This window comes from Humulus lupulus, chromosome X (genome assembly GCF_963169125.1).
Source record: "Humulus lupulus chromosome X, drHumLupu1.1, whole genome shotgun sequence".
NCBI lineage: Eukaryota > Viridiplantae > Streptophyta > Magnoliopsida > Rosales > Cannabaceae > Humulus > Humulus lupulus.
Genome location: NC_084802.1, coordinates 22,608,406 through 22,621,917, shown reverse-complemented (window position 1 = coordinate 22,621,917; position 13,512 = coordinate 22,608,406).

Here is a 13,512-nt window from a genome sequence, read left to right as displayed (position 1 = left end):
TGAGACTGTCCGAGGTCCCTCTCCTAAGGTGATCACCAGCTCGATCGTCCCTATAGCCGCTGATCCTTCTCCCGAAAAACCATACAACATCATGGAGGTCGCCTTCAGCTCGGCAACAGTCAAACCCATCTTCTCCAGCGTGGACCGGAATAGAAGGTTTACCGAGCTCCCATTATCGATCAGCACTCTCCTAACCCTCCGATTAGCGAGCTGCACTGTTACGACCAGAGGGTCGTTATGAGGGAATTGAACGTGGCCAACATCTTCTTCAGTAAAGATGATTGGTTGCCTCTCCAATCGCTGCTGCTTTGGCAGATGTTGCTCCGGGATGAACTCTACTCCATTATGCGCCTTGAGCTCGTTTATGTACCTTTTTTGGGCACCCCGGTTCGTACCAGCCAAATGCGGACCTCCCGAGATTGTGGATATCTCTCCTCCTATCACTGAAGGAAGGACGTCTTGATCGACCCGAGACCCCGGGGGTTAACTGATCGGGGCTTCCGGAGCAGGTCGGCCTGTTGGAACCCTATTCCGCGCGTACTAAGCCAAGGGGCCGGCTCTGATGAGAGTTTCGATCTCATCTTTCAAATGCCTACAATCATCAGTATTGTGGCCAACGTCGTTGTGGAAACGGCAAAACTTTGAGGTGTCTCTCTTCCCCTTCTGGTGCTTTAACGGCTCCGGCTTCTTCCAGGGGAGACGAGTAGAGTTTGCTAGGAAGATGTTCTCCATAGAGTGGTTGAGCTCTGTATAGGTCGTGTAGACTGGCTTAAATTTTTCTACGGACTTATTCTTCTTTGGGCCGTGCTGGTTACCCTCGCCGTTACCCTTTATTTTGCCTCCACCGAACTGGTTATTCTGTGTAACATTCTGGGTCGGTGTCACAACCTCCGTTCCCACTCCAGCGGGCTGATCAGGGACCTGGATGGTTCCTGCAGCTGAGGCTTGTGCTTCCTCCAAGTTGATCCATCCTTGGGCCCTATTCAGGAATTCATTTACTGAGCTGACTCCCTTCCTTTGTATTTCATTCCAGAGTCTCCCTCCGACAAGGATTCCAGTTCTCAAAGCCATGAGCTTGGAGCTGTCATCTGCGTCTCTGGCCCGAGCAGCGATGTTCGTGAACCTGCTCAGGTAAGCCTTCAAAGGCTCATCGAGTTGTTGCCTCACGTTAGCCAGGGAGTCGGCCTTGACGCGGGCGGCCTGGGAGGCTCGGAATGCCCTTTTGAAGTCAGCAGAGAAAGTTTTCCAGGAGCTGATTGATTGTTTCTTGCTTTGTTTGAACCACTGTCTGGCTGGTCCAGTCAGTGTGGAGGGAAATATCAGACACCTCAGCTCAGGGCCAATGTTGTGGGCCATCATCAGGGTATTGAACATCCCCAGATGATCCGACGGATCTCCGTCTCTGTTGAATTTGGATAGGTGTGGCATACGGAAACCGGGTGGGTATGTCGTTGCTACTATGCTTGGGGCGAAGAGCTCAAGCTCGCCCTCCAAATCATATTCGTCTTTCTCTTTCTCCGACAAGAGCTTCCTCATTAGCTCCTCCATCTGAGTCAGGCGCTCAAGGGTTTTGTCCTGATCTCCTTGGTTACTCCGGGGCTGTTCAACAGCTCCGGATCCATTGTATACGTTTGGTGGGTTATTGCCCCTCCTATCTTGAGATAGGTTATTTGGGGCATTCCCACCGTTACGTACCTCGGACAGGTCTCCCCCTGAGCGAGCATGGCTGCCACCTCCTACCGGGTCCCCCCTATGAGAGTTAAGGCGATCTCGTAGGTCGCCCCTTGGGGTGGCCTGAGGACTTTGCGCTGAGCTTAAGCGTTGACACAGGTCTCCGCCAGAAAGGTCACTCTGGCGACTGCCGGTCCAGTAGCTCCCGTTAGAGAAGCTCGGAGTCCGCCTCTGGGGGTGAGGATCCGGGCTCCCTCTGGGCGCCCTGCTACGACGGGAAGGTCCTGCGGATGGCGGGTTTCTCCTGCTGCTTCCATAAGCTGAAATATCTCGGATAGGCCGAGGAGGAGAGGGATATCTTATTGGTGATGGAGGATGTCTGACCGGGGATGCAATCCTGGTTCCGTCAGGGCGGATCAAGTTAGGTGGGGGCCTTTCGGCCCTACCAACCTGCGGGCCCCGCGCCTGGCGATCTGGACGAGGCGCAGGACAGCTGGCGGGGACGGGTTGGTGCTGTGAGCCCTCCCCGGATCTCCTTCTAGAATTCCCTCGAGCCCTCCTGGGCGCGCTCGAGGCTGGCTGGGAGTTGAAGTTCAGACCAAGCGACTATACTGTTGCTTGGCTCTGGGTATTTCTTCGAAGTTTGCTTCTCGGCGGTGCGATGAAGGAGTAGAGTTGGACGTCGGAGGTCTGTCCGAGCGGCTAGGCCTGGACCGATTTCCCCGGCGAGACTTACGAGTCTCGCCTTGCCTCTTTCCGACGTTATCGTCGGTTGTAAGAGGGGGTAGCCGGGCCAACACCTCCTTAATCTGCTGACTAGCTTTCGCCAGTTGGCTCCTCAGCTGAGCGTTTTCCATCTCTACCGCCGTGTGAAAATCCGGGTTCGGATTAGGTGGCCAGGGTGCCGAACTTCCAGTGTCATCCTGGCCTATCGGATGCTTGCCCGGCCGCTGCTGGACTTCAAGATTTTGCTCACCGAAGATGGCGGCATGATGAGCCTCCTGCCCATCATGTTGTTTCGCCTCGTTACCGTGTCTTGATCGAGTGGTCACCATAGTTGGATGTTTGCGATAACACCAATCTAACTAACTCTCAACGAAAGCACCAAACTGTTGACGCGGTTCTTCGCCAACAGGTAATTAAGAAAATAAGAGAAAGAGATTAGTGCTTAATAATGAACCGAAACAGATGAATGATCTTTTAATGGACTGATGACACAACTACGTTTTTAGGTGGTTCAAAGATTAAAATCCTTCCACTCCACCAACCAATATTATTGCTATATTTCTGGTATTCTTTACAGGATACTTTGTTACATAATAGAATCCAACCCTTTGCAACTCCCAGGGTCTCCATATTTATAGGAGAGGGTACCTGGAAGTTGGTAAGGGGGGTCATCCCGTGACCTTCTTACCCATCATGTCACTTCTGTGACATTCATGATTAATTCCTAAACCCTGAAAAATGAAGTGTGGTCTAATCAACAGGTAAGGGGGATAATGGGCTGCACGACCCAACCCAGTCGTGGGTGCCTGAATACGCACGTTCATGCTGCGTGTCCGAGAATTCAGGGATATATCACACATGTGATATCTGATATATGCACGTTTACATTGCGTGGTTGACTTTATGAAAGGTCATAGCTTCCAACTCCAGTTCGTATCCCGAGCTGGATGTCTTCTCGACCTGCGACCTTCATAGTCCTGACTCGGCCCTTGAGTAATCTTGATGAACATTTGGTTACCTTGAGCTAAAGAGGTAGGACCTGACGACGGCAGCTCCGGTCATGGGGTATCCACGTGGCTGATATAATTAGGCCATATCTCAGCTCGCTAATAGCCAATTGGAAAATCAGGGCGTACATGGTATCTTTTATATCTTTTCATTTTTATATGTCAATGTTTTTCAAATTTACATTAAAATTAATTTATTAATTTTACTTCTACGTTTTCTTCTTTGTTGTCTCACTCACCTACTGTTTTTCCTTTTACTTTTTCTTGAAAAAAATATTTTATTCTTTTCTTTTATCATATTTATATATTTATAGAAAAAGAACATTTTGTTATTAGTTGGCTTTCATTCGCATGGATACTTATTCTAAATAGCTGACTTTGGACACTTTTCTTGCAATGACAATTTTGCCTATTTTGAAGGTGAAGCTAATGTCTGCCATTTTTTTTTTTGTATCTTTTTCCCTATATTAATTTATATAGATATTTATATACTCATGATTTCATTTAAGAAAGATATTTACAACATCTAATGGTGAATTCTGTAATATATATTAATGAGTTTTTAGTATTCTCACAAAAATAAATTGATTTATAGGTAAGCCATCCAAACTAGTTAGAATTTGATTTACAAGTTATTCATCGTATAGAATAATTATTATAATCTCAACTTTTTTAGATTTATGTTATTCTCTTTATCCTTAAGAATTCTTTATTACTGGTTAGAAAGCATGCCATGCCATCTTAAAACAATCCTTATAGTCTATTTTTAATTATTTAGTGGTAAATTTTGAATTTTTCCTTACTTTAAAAAATAAATTAGAAACTTAAAAATTCATATGATAATTTCATTCTCATGCAACTCACGCAACCCACTATAACTTTAAATGTAAGCCTAGTGCAACTCAATGTAACCTAAAACAACTTTAAAAAACTCATTTGCAAATTTATATCATTGTGCAACTAATACAACTTACTGCAACTTCAAATGTAAGCCCAATGCAACTTAAAATAACCTACACTTCAAATGCAAGGTCATGCAACTCATGACAACCTTAAAACTCATATTCTAATTTCATTCTTATGTAACTCATGCAACTCATTGCAACCTCAAATGCAACTCAATGCAACGCCATGTAAACTTAAAAATTCATATGCTAACTTTATTTTTATGCAACTACAAGCTCTTGCAACCTCATAAAAACTTAAAAAATCATATGCTCATTTCATTCTTATGCAACCTCAAATGCAAGTCCAGGCAACCCAATGCAATTTAATAACTCATATGCTAATTTCATCCTTATGTAATTAATACAACCTCAAATACAAGCCCATACAGCCCAATCAATAACAGAGTCAGCAAAAAAAAGTCCTGGGGTCCACCATATGAAGTTATATATAATTTATAAAAAAACTAAAAAGAAAGACAAGAGCTTGGGGGAGGTCACGTCCACCACTAATCCTGTTAGTGAACCCAATGCAACTCATGACAACTTAAAAACTAAAATGCTAATTTCATCCTCATACAACTAATACAATCCATTGCAACCTCAAATCAACAGAAAATGAACATATTATTCTCTTATGCAACTTAAGAAACCTAATATGTAACTAAAGAATTTTAAGCAATCTCATTTGTAACTAAAACAACTTAAAAGAATTATATGCAAATGAAAGAATGCTAAGCAACCTCATTTGCAACCTAAAACAAGTTAAAGAAACTCATTTGAATGTTTTTGGAACTTAACCAACTATAGCATCATCATTATGCAAATTAATTATTCTTAAACAATCCATGCAATCAATATCAACTTATAAAATCTTATTTTGCAAATTAAACACTTGACCTACCTTTACTTATTGGCATTGCCTTTTTCTTAACATTATAACTCCTTTTTTTTTGCTAAGCTTTTTGTTGTATGATTACCAATAAATTAAAATTTGAGTTAGTACATGTAATTAATTGTTATCTTTACTGTAGGGAACTAATTTATTCTTTCATGTAGTTAGAAGATATTTCTAACTTTATTTTTGTACTTTCTTGGGTTTTGATGAGCCTTTGAATATAGTGTTGCTTACGACATTAAAGATCATAACAAGGATGCTAATATATAAAGATTTTCAAATCAAAACTAAAGACTAATGCTTACTTTAGATTTTGAAATATTTGGAAAGGGTACAACAATTGATACACCAACTTATGTTTTGAACATTTATATTCATGTTTGTGGATAATAAAGGATACTAGTGGAATTCTTGAAGTTCTCACAAGGTCATATAGATGCACCCTCATCACCCTTGGTTAACACCATGACAGAATATGAGAGCTAGAGATCCTTTTGTTTATGAAATTGTAAATTTGTATCCACTATTCAATTACAATTTTGTCTTGAGAAGATAATTAAAGAGATCTCACATCATGACAAAATTGTCCAACATTCAAATGGGTAAGCTATAAATGCCTACAAAGAACTAATATCAAAATTACATGAGAAGATAATCAAAGATATCTCACATATCTAATTCTTGTAGTGCAGACCGCAATTTAAAAAATAAAAAAATAGGTTATATATTAATGAAATAACTTTTTTGCTTATAGCATAAATGAAACAAAAATTTCCTATAAATGTATTAATAAAAAAAAACCCTTAACTAAATAATATATACTTTTTTATTGGATTTAAATTTTTTAAATTAAATAATTAAAATTTGATTAAATAAAATTTTTAAATTCATAGTTTTAATTTATAAATTTTTAATATTTTATTACATTGAATATTTTTTCTAATAGAAAAAAAATATTTAATTTTAAAACTAGAATCACTATATATAATATATAAATCAAAATATAAAAAATACAAAATTTAAATTATTATGAACGCTAAAATTCAAACTAATAAACATCATCAAATAATTTACTTTAAAATTAGAATGCACCATATTTCTATATGTAAAAAGTGTATATCTAATATATTCTTAGTTTAAAGATATTTTAAAAATAAATTAAAAATTATCATATTTGTGAGAAGTATGTGTGCACATATATATCGTTACTATTTATATATATATTTGTTATTTTAACTTTTGTTTCTCCCTAAGAGCTAAACAATACACATAAACATAATATAAGATAAGAAGTAGAATAAAGAAAAGAACTCTATAAAATACCCTAGTGTTTTTATCTCTCGTTTTTGAGAGTGTTTTTGTCTCTCGTTTTTGAGAGTGTGTTTTTACTTTTTGTCTGATCTTGTCTTTGTGAATTCGACCTTGTACGCTTCTTCTCTATTGCCACTCTTTTTGGTTTCTATGGCTTCCAGTAGTAGTGTTGATGCCCTATTGTCCAAGCAATGGGCTGATATATGCTTGGATGAGGAAGAAGACCAGGAAGCGATCTTTGATGAGGAAAATGCAGGGGAGGGTGAACCCGAATTTGACGATAGATGGTGCCTAGTTGGCCGTTTGTTAACTGGAAAGGTTTCAGATTTCCAAATCTTTTTAAAACATCATGGCAGACCTATGGAAACCGGGAAAAGGCATGTATGTTAAGGTTCTTGAACAAAATCGTTTTTTATTCCAATTCTATCATGAGATAGATATTCAAAGGGTGATCACCGGTAGTCCATGGACTTATGATTGAAAGCAACTCATTATTGAGCGGATGAAACCAGGCGATAACCCAAGATCGATTATCATGAATAAATTGGACATGTGGGTTCAGATCCATGATTTGCAAACGGGCTTTAAAACAGACCGGGCTGTTCGTGAGGCCGCGCATTATATCGGCGAGTATATGGAATCAGATCCAAATAATTTCCAAGGTGTTTGGCGTGAGTATTTACGTGTCCGTGTGCGTGTTAACGTCGAATTGCCACTGGAAAGAAGGATGAAATTCAGACGACGGGGCGGCGAACCATTCTATGCGAACTTCAAGTATGAAAAAGTTCCCCCATTTTGCTTTATTTGTGGGATCATGGGCCACACCGAAAGGTTCTGCGGGAAGCTCTATGATACACCCCTTGATCAAATCGTCAAACCTTATAGTATTCAAATGAAAGCACCGACCAGACGTCAAAACTTTTTACTCGCCTCTCCATGGCTGCGTTCCGGTAAGGTTGAGATTCATGCCGGCGGTGATGGGAAGGAGTTTGACTTACGTGAAGTTAATGCCACTCCACAAGTTTTGTCTATATCAGGGGATGCTCTTGATTCTGAAAGATTGCCAGCTGTTACCAATGAGAATGTGGCTAATCCACATCGTGAATATGCGAAAAAAGATACTGTCTTCAATGAGCAAGTTATTGTGGTCAATGATAGTGCATCTACGTTTTCCACAGATGTGGTTTTAGAAATAACTAAATTAAAAAGAAAGAGGTTGGGCTTAGATTCTCTTCATGGGCCTTCAGTTTCAACAAGTGAGTCCATGGACACTGATATAGTAACTAATAATTTTTCCTCCAAGGATGTTGTTGAGTTACCAAAAAACGGGAAGAAGATGGGTCTTGGTGTCCAGGCCCACCAAGCATTATGAGCACTATTAGCTGGAATTGTCGTGGGCTTGGGAACCCACGGGCCCAACAATTCCTTGAAGACATTTGTGTCCAAAAGAAACCCAAGTTTTTATTTTTATGTGAAACATTATGTAAAAGAGATGTAGTGGATCGTGTTAAGACCCGTTTGGGCTTTGAAAATTGTTTTTCGGTAGATGCCCAGGGCAGAAAGGGTGGCTTAGCTCTTCTTTGGAGAGTTTCTGACGAGGCCCACCTTCTAAGCGACTCCCACAACCATATTGATATTGAAGTCAGAATCCCAGGTATGGTAAAATGGCGTCTCACTGGTTTTTATGGAGAACCAAATCGGAGCCTTCGAGAGCGAACGTGGAACCTCCTTCGCACTCTTTTCTCGGACTCAAACCTTCCGTGGTGTATTATTGGAGATTTCAACAACATTGCAAGTCAGGAGGAGAAAAAAGGAGGGCGCCCGTACCCGTCGTCCCTCATCTCTGGTTTTCAAGCAGTCATCAATGGCTGCCAGCTTCATGATCTGGAATTGCGAGGTTATCCCTTCACTTGGGAACGGAGCATGGGAACGAACAAAAGTGTGGAGATCAGACTTGACAAAGCTCTCACATCTCAAAGTTGGCTAGACAAATTTCAAGAGGTAATTCTTACAAATCTGGCTTTCTCTTCCTCCGACCATTCACCCATTCTTTTGGAGCCTGAACCTCATTGTCGTGGTACTGTGGTCAATCATTTTCGGTACGAAAACGCCTGGTCCCGTGAGCCTTTATGTGCCCAGATTGTCTTGAACTGCTGGGATCTACACAGCCAGCTTTCCATTGTCGAAAAAATTAAGATTTGTAGTTCAAAACTTGCAACTTGGGGCCGAACACTTATTGGCAATTTCAAGCAGCGCATCACAAAGAGTAAGAAGCTGATGGCTGAGCTGAAAAGTTCTAATGTCCCTCTTGATTATCCTATCTTTGCTTCCAAAAAGAATAACTACTTCGAGATTTTGGCACAACAGGAAATCTACTGGAAACAGAGGTCGAAACAATACTGGTTACATGCGGGAGATAAGAATAACAAATATTTCCATGCTATGGCTAGTGCTCGGAAAAGGTCTAATCAGATACAACAATTGCAAGATGAAGATGGTAATTGGAAGAATTGGGATTCTGGCATCGATCAAGTAATTATTGATTATTTCTCTGGTATTTTTCAAGCCAATGCTACTTCTTGGTCCTCGGTGGTAAGTGGTATTAGGTGCTCTGTCAATAATTTCCACAATGAGGAGCTGTTGAAACCAATTCTTGAAGATGAGGTTAAGGTTGCCCTATTTCAAATGCACCCCGACAAGGCACCTGGTCCTGATGGTATGGGCCCCGGTTTCTTTCAACATCATTGGGGTATTGTGGGAACCGATATTGTGAATATGGTCAAAGACTTTTTCGTCTCTGGGACATTGCCTATTGGTCTCAATGATACAAACCTTGTTTTGATCCCAAAAAAGAAGAATTTTTCAACAATGAGTGACCTTCGGCCCATTGCACTTTGCAACGTCCTGTATAGAGTAATTTCGAAAGTGCTTGCAAACCGTATGTGTGGCCTTATTGATCAGATTATATCTGACACTCAAAGCGCTTTTATACCGGGTCGTCTTATTTCAGATAATGTGATGGTTGCTTTTGAGGTAATGCACTACCTAAAGCGGAAAAGGAAAGGCAAGAAAGGTTTTATGGCCCTAAAACTCGATATGAGCAAAGCCTACGATCGTGTAGAGTGGGGTTATCTCCGGGCTGTCATGGTTCGTATGGGTTTTCATGAGAAGTGGGTTGATCTCATTATGACTTGTGTTACCTCTGTGCGGTACAAGATTATACATGGTGGCCATGTTATGGGTCCTATCTGTCCTTCGCGAGGGATTCGGCAAGGTGATCCTCTATCCACCTATCTTTTCATTATTTGTGCTGAAGGATTGTCCTCCCTAATTCATAAATTTGAAGCTACTCGGGTTCTTCAAGGCTGCCGTGTGGCTCAACAAGCCCCTTCAATTACTCATATGTTTTTTGCCGACGACAGCTATTTATTTTGTCAAGCAACGAGGGGTGCTGCTGAAAGTGTGCTTACCCTGCTTCACCTGTTCGAGAATGCCTCTGGTCAAAAGGTGAATACATCTAAGTCCTCAATTTTCTTCAGTCCCAATACTGACACTTCTTCCCGGACTCAGATCTGCTCTATTCTTGGCATGACCGAAGCAACTGAAGGCAGTCTTTATCTTGGCTTGCCTAACATTATTGGGCGTAATAAGAATGCAATTCTTGGGTTCATCAAGAACAAGGTCATATCTAGGATTAAAGGTTGGGAGGGGAAGTTTCTTTCTCGAGCTGGTAAAGAAATACTCCTCAAAACTGTTATACAATCTTTGCCTACATATGCAATGAGTGTTTTCCTCCTACCCATCGGCACCTGTAATGATATTGAAAAACTTATGGCTAGTTTTTGGTGGAAGACAAACTCAAGTAAAGGTCGTGGCATTATCTGGATGTCTTGGGATCGTTTGGCCGCGCCTAAGGACGAGGGCGGTATGGGTTTCCGACATCTTCATGATTTTAATCTTGCTATGCTTGCAAAACAAGGTTGGAGAATGTTGTGCAAACCCGATTCTCTTGTGGGGAGAGTCCTTAAAGCCAGGTACTTCCCTAATTCAGATTTCCTTTCAGCTAATCTTGGTCAAAATCCAAGCTTTGTTTGGCGCAGTATTTGGGGTGCTCAAGACTTGGTTCGTTTGGGAGTTGTTCGCACTATTGGCAACGGTGATAACACTAGTATTACTGGCCATCCGTGGCTGCTAGATTCGGACAACAGATTTGCTTCTTCTACTCACCCTGGACTGCTCAATCAAGCTGTCAGCTCCTTATTCGAAGTTGGGCGTCGTTGCTGGGATCATGAAGTCGTCCATGATCTATTCTCAGCTCGGGATGCCGGCCTGATTTTAGGAATTCCTCTGAGTGACAACGCTGATTCCGATTTCTGGTCTTGGTCAGGAGATCGATCAGGCCTATTCACAGTCCGTAGTGCCTACACTCTGTTGCAACTCCAAAAGCCTAACCAACCAGGTTCCAACAACTCTGGATTCTGGCGAAAACTATGGCACTTGAAGATCCCACCTAAAGTTACAAATTTTTTGTGGCGTGCCATTGCTGAATGCTTACCAACATGCTTCCACCTTGTCACAAAACAAGTGCAAATCTCAGCAATGTGTCCTGTCTGTAATAACCATGTTGAGACCACCACACATGCCTTGCTCACATGTGATTTCGCCAGCTCTTGTTGGTCTTCTTTCGAGGCATATTCTAGCATGGCCACACTGTCCACTTTTGGTAACTGGTTTGAGTATATACAGCAGACTTTCGATGCTGAGGAGGTTTGTCGTGCTGCTATGGTTTGTTGGGCGGTTTGGAAAGCCCGAAATGAAACTGTTTGGAAAAGAAAAACCTCCTCTGTCGAAGAGGTTATTGCATCAGCTTCTGTCACTCTTGATCATTGGCGAAAGGCTCAGGATAAAACAATCTTATTATCACTGTCTCTTGAAAACAATGATGCTAGGTCTGAGTCTTGGATTAAACCAGGAACGAATCAAATCAAGATAAATGTTGATGCAGTGCTTTTTCAACGAGAATGTTCGTATGGTTTTGGATTAGTGGCGAGGGATAGCTCGGGCAGACTTATTGAAGCAAAGACTTGCTATCAAGGAGGATTTTTTCCAGCTGAGGTTGTTGAAGCGATGGGAATTAAGGAAGCTCTTAGTTGGATCAAGAGCAAGAACTGGCATAATGTAGAGATTGAGACCGATAGTATGCTTTCTGTTCAGAGCATTCGTAGTAATCAAATCATGTCTTCTATTTTTGGTTTGCTTATTCAGGATTGTCAAATTTTGTTATCTTCTCTACATAATGTGCATTTACGTTTTATTAAGCGATCAGCAAATCGAGTAGCACATGCTGTTGCTAGACACTCTCGATTTCTTTCTGGTTGTAGCATTTTTGAGCATAATGTTTGGGCTGATTTACAAGCTCTTTTGTATTCAGAATGCTAATATTTCAATGAAGTTGCTATTTCATTTTCAAAAAAAAAAAAAAAAAACTTTGTTTCTCCAAGTCTCTGACTTAAATTTATTGTACTTGTTTGATATAGCTGTTACTTTTACTAGAACTAAGCCATAATTACTTGTTCGGATAGTCTATTTTAGAATATATTTCCTAATCACAAAAATATGTTTTAATATAATTAATTAGAATAAAGATAAAATAGAAAATTTATTATTAAAAAAATACATAAAATAGAACTTCCAAAAACAAAAAGTATATTTAAAAAAAATTAATCTATCGAGTCCCAAAATAGCTTTTAAAAAATTAATCTATCGAGTCTCAAAGTAGCTTTTAAACCTTACAAATATTTTCAATGGCATGCCAAACATGCTTATTGTATATTTGTTGGAATAAGATTTGAGAAAAATGAATATATACATAGGGAACAATTATGGTGTTAAAAAAAATTGGTTTCGACATGCGTATAGTTATAAATTCTATTATTTTATTATAATAGTGTATATTGTAGTCATTTAGAACTTTCCATAAAGTTTCAAGAAATTTTAAATAATTTATGGTGCAGAAAACAATGTTCTAATAGCTTCTTGCACACGTTCACTCAAAAGCAGGTATAAGTGTAAAATTCAACTGTTTGAACCTTGTATTTTGCACCGTAAATTATTCGGAATTTCTTGAAAATTTGTGGGATATTCTAAATGACTACAATATACACTGTATATGCTAAAACCAACTTTTGTCAACACCGGTGTTGACAAAACACCGTAGTCGTTCCCTGTATATATAACTAAAATTTATTATTTTAATTGCTATTGACATCATGAAAAAGGAGATCAAACTTTTATAAAGAGAGAGAGAGGTATAGGACCACTAGTTTATATTTATGATTATATAAGTTAATATTTATGTTTAGTATTTGACCAAATGACTTACTTTTTATAATTATTTTGCACAATAGTCTTGTTTCGAAATTTTTTTATAAAATAACTTTCTACACGCCCCAACACTCTATTAGGATTCCAAATGCCATGTAAAAAATTCCAAACCGTATTGTCAAAAAAATTTCATATATTGCTGAAAATCCCCAACATGCAGTGTTTAGAATCCACAAAAATCATTTTGCAAACAATTATTAAAAGAATGACATTGTAAAAAAATCTATTTTCACCAATCATTTTTTATTTTTTTGATCAAAAAGGAAAATTTATTGATCAACCAATAGATTACAAACAAAGGCCTGAGCAAAAATAAAACAATCTATAATATATTTTTTTGGTGGGATGATTTGTCCAAAATCATATCAAATTAAACTGACAAAAAAAAAGGCTTTACTTCACCCAAATTCATCAAATGACATATATATTGTTCTATGACTTGTGAGAAGTTGTCAAATTTTCATAATGAAATATTATGTTAGGGTTTAGTAGTTGAACCGCATTTTTACACTTGTATTTCATGTTTTTCAATGTTTTCATATCAATCAAAACGGACACTTTACAATTTTTA